The sequence below is a fragment of the Hipposideros armiger genome, unplaced genomic scaffold, assembly GCF_001890085.2.
Source record: "Hipposideros armiger isolate ML-2016 unplaced genomic scaffold, ASM189008v1 scaffold_492, whole genome shotgun sequence".
Taxonomy (NCBI): domain Eukaryota; kingdom Metazoa; phylum Chordata; class Mammalia; order Chiroptera; family Hipposideridae; genus Hipposideros; species Hipposideros armiger.
In genome coordinates, this window is record NW_017731842.1 from 863,695 (window position 1) to 868,238 (window position 4,544).

The following is a 4,544-nucleotide window of genomic DNA, read 5'->3' on the forward strand; positions in this document are numbered from 1 at the left end:
AATAAAAATGAAAACCCAACATTCTTAAACTTATGGGATACAGTAGAAGCAGTGCGTAAAGTAAAAATTGTAATTGTAAATGCTTACATTAAAAAAGAAGAAAATCCCAAATTAGCAACCTAAATTTATACCTTAAAGAACTAGAAAGAGGAGGCCCACAGTCACTGTGAGTGACTTCTTTTTGGGCCCAGGAGATGCACAAGGCCCCATTCATCAGCCAGGCATCCAATGTGAGGGTCAGTATAGTAGTTTGCACCAGCATATGTGCCCTGGTGGTTGGGGGTGATGCTGGCCAAGTACATATTTACTTTAAAGAGGAAGGTAAGGCAGAAGACCAAGATCATGGAGAAGTCTCTATTCAAGCCCTGTATCTCTGGAAAGTGTTTACTACCTATGTTGTTGTTTTAGGACAAATTCAAGGACAGAATTCAGGGTGTCTTAAGGAAGATTGTATAACCAAGAAATTACTAATTAAGGTTTTGCTGTACATGAAAACATTATGCCAAAATTTCAGGAAAGTTCAGTTCTTACCAAGAACCCTGCAAGAATAGAAAAAATTATCTGTGGTCTTATCAAAGGGGGAGCTGCCAAACATTAGATAATAACAGATTTTGATATGACACTAGGTAGATTATCCTACAAAGGAAAACAATGCCCAACATGAAACAATGTCAATGACAACTGTAAGCTGATTACAAATTAATGTCAAAATAGTTATTCCAAATAAAGAAAAATATTATGCTATTGAAATTGATCCTCTTTTAAATGCAGATGAGGATTACCTTTATGTGGTAGAATGGTATACTAAATTACATAATTTTCTTGTTGAACAAGCTTTAACAAAAGCTAGACTTAAAGAAATTATAGCAGAATCTGACAGTATGCTCAAGGAAGGATATGAGAATTTATTTTATAAGCTCCAACAATACAGTATCTCTGTATTTATATTATCAGCTAGTATCACTGTTGTACTATAGAAAGTTATCCATAAAGCCACTGTCCAAATGTCATAGTAATGTCAACTTCATGGATTTTGATGAAAGTAAAATGCTCAAAATATTTAAAGGAGAACTAATTCAGGCATTTAACAAAATAATGTTGCCTTGAAAAACACAGAATATTTCAATCAAATAAATGACAATACCAACATAATTCTTCCAGGAGACTCCCAAGAATACTTAAGAATAAACACATTCTGGGCTGGCCAAGTGGCTTGTTGGTTAAGAGCTGGCTCGGGACGCCAGTTCTGAGCAGCAGGGCCTTGGTTTGGATCCCACATGAGTGCCAGTGACACTGCCCTCTACAACTAAGATGGTGAACAACAGCTCAACCTAGAGCTGGACTACCATGAGTCACCATCAACGGCGTAGGCTGCAGCCCTGCTGCAGTGGGTTGCCATAAGCTACTGTGTGTGGCTGGCAGCCAGCGTGAGCGGCCGGCAGCCGGTGTGAGCTGCCAAGAGCCACTGTGAGCAGCTGTCCAGAGGCTGGTAACCGATCTGCCTCACCCAGGAAGAGCACAATGATAATGCTAACATGGGCCAGTGAAGCCATGTCCTCCACAACTAGACTGAAAAACAAAAGGACAGCAACTTGTCTGTTTCCCTTCCCCTGATTCCCCAGCACTGTTCCCCTCCCACAATTCCCCAATAAAATCTTTTTTAAAAAATAAAAGAATAAACACATTCTGAAATTTGGATATCTAAATGCTAGAGTGGATGAGCTTTTAGACAAGTATATGGACTCTTATGATATTGTTTTAGGAAAAGATGAATCTTTGGAAATAGCCGACTCTATCTTACAGAAGGTTCTGTGAACAAGCATTCTTAAAAAAGAACTCTGTCCTATGGGTTCAAATGATGCAAGAAGTGCTCAACTGTTCATCTTGCTGAAAAACTCTTATTTATAATATATTTTTGCTCTTGAAGTTGTTCCTTTACATTACTGAAGTATTTTCAGATGCATTGTATCCATTAACTGGAAGCTCCTTTTTCTCCACCTCTCTTGACACCCTTTTTTTTTTAAAGTATATTTTAAGACAGATTTTTTAAAAATCTTAAAGCTAAATTTTAAAAAATAACTTCCTATTTCTTCAAATTGAAATTTGTAGTTTATTGTTATTAACAACTTTTTGAAGAGTTTTTACACTGGGAAAGTTTGTAGGAGTGGGTTTTTTTTTTTAAGTGTTAAGAAATGGTAAAATAATGTGCATGTTTTTATGTATTGAGATTTTTGTAATGTGGCTGAATCATGCTGATGGTATCATTATATGCTGAAATTGAGTCTTTTTTGGAAAAAATAAACATTTACAAGAAAATATTGGTATTTTTTAAAAAACTATTGGTATCTACGTGTCACTAATCATTACAAAATGTTCTGTATTGGTGTATTGATAATGAAGATGAAATGAAAAGCCTTTAAAAATAACTAGAAATAAAAAACCAAACTAAACTGAAAGCTATTGTAATAAATGAAATAAAGACTACAGAAGATATAAATAAAACAGATACTAAAATAATAGAGGAAATCAACAAAACCAATACTTGCTTCTTTGAAAAGATCAACAAAATTGAGAAACATTTAGCTAAATTGACTAAGAAACAGAGAGTCCTCAAATTACAAAATAATAATAATAATAACAGAAATGCAAGGGGAGGGCAGTACTACCAATTTACAGAAGTAAAAATGTTTATGAGAGTACGCTGAATAATTTATGACAAATTCAATAGCCTAAATGAAATGGACAAAATCCTAAAAACACACAACCTACCAAGACTGAATCATGAAGAAATAAAAATTGGTACAGAGATATGTAACTTGTAAGGAGATTAAAATTAGCAATAAAAACTCTTCCAACAAAGGAAAACACAGGACCAGGTGATTTCACTGGTGCATTCTACCAAAAATTTAAACTCATGGGGGTTTTTGTTTGTTTGTTTGTTTGTTTGTTTTGTTTTGTTTTTAGCTGAGCCATCCTGCCACCTGTTGGCAGCTCAGTGGCTGCTCAGCTCGGGCTGGACTCGAACCGCTGTTGCTCAGAGCTCAAACTCTTGAGCGAGCTCTTAACCAACTGAGCCACTCGGCCGGCCCATTCTACTAAAAATTTAAAGAGGAATTAACAACAATATTTCTCACACTCTTCCAAAAAATTTAAGAGAAGGAACATGTCCAAATTTATTCTATTTGCATTCAGCATTACCTAGATACCCAAACCAGACAATGACATTACAAGGAAAATAAAAAAGCTACAGTACAATATCCAAGATTATTAGAGGTGTAAAAATCCTCCAAAAATTCTAAGAAACAGAATTTATTAGCACAGTAAAATAATTATACACCATGAATCTGTGAGATTAGTTTCTGAATGCAAGGATTGTTCAACATACCAAAATCAATCAATGTAGAACATAACATTAACAGAATAAAGGGGGGAAATGTGATCATTTCAATAGATCCAGGAAAATAATTTGGCAAAATTCAACACTGTGTCTTGATTAAAAATAATAATAATACTACTGAACTAGGAATAGTAGGAAACTACATCAGTATAAAAAAGGCCATATTAAAAGCCCACATCCAACATCATACTCAAAAGTAAAAAAAACTGAAATATTTTTCTCTAAGATCAGATACAAGAGAAGAATGGTCACTCTTACCACTTCTATTCAACATAATATGAGAAGTCCTAGCCAGAGAAATTAGGCAAAACAACAACAACAAAACTGTATCAAAATGTAAGAAGTAAAATTATCTCTGTTCACAGATGACATAATTTTATATGTATAAAACCTTAAAGATGCCACAAAAAACTGTTAGAATAAACAAATTCAGCAGAGTTACAGGATACCAAATCAACATGCCAAAATCAGTTGCATTATTATACCCCAAAAGTGAACATCTGAAAAGGAATTTAAGAAAAACAATTCCACTCACAGTAGCATCAAAAAGAATGAAATACTTTGGAACAAACTTAACCTAGGAGGTGAAAGACTATTACACCAAAAACTATAAAACATTGCTGAAAAAAAATTAAAGAAGATACCAATAAGTGGAAAGACATCCTGGGTGCATGGATTAGAAGACTTAATATTGTTAAGATGTTAATACTACCCATAGCTATCTACAAATTTAATGCAATCCCTATCAAAATCCCAAGGATGTTTTTGCAAAAATAGAAAAATCCACCCTAAATTTCAAATGGGATCTCAAGGGACCATGAATATTCAAAACAATCTTTTAAGCAAAAATTAGAGGTCTCACACTTCCTCATTTCTTTTCTTTCTTCTTCCTTTTTTTTTTAGTTAACATTGTTAGTAACTTATCCTAGTTAAAAAAAAAAAGAGGAAATGCACATTTTCACATAAGAGTCCGTGACTGAAATTAAGAATACTGATATAAAGTGCAGAAAATCTTAGCACAATTCTTGGCACCAAGTAAGTTGTTAATAATTAGTAGTCAATAAACATTTTAATCAGATGGATAAAAGGAGGATACAGTATTTAAAAAAAAATAGAAATTGTCCCCAAAACACAAAAAACTTCAGGA

At 33.9% G+C, this 4,544-nt stretch overlaps 1 pseudogene; it reads left to right on the top strand.

Annotated features, from left to right (window-relative positions):
• The first annotated feature begins 263 nt into the window (after positions 1–263).
• Positions 264–1,815, top strand: LOC109395886 (cytosolic 5'-nucleotidase 3A-like; annotated as a pseudogene).
• Positions 1,816–4,544: the final 2,729 nt, after the last annotated feature.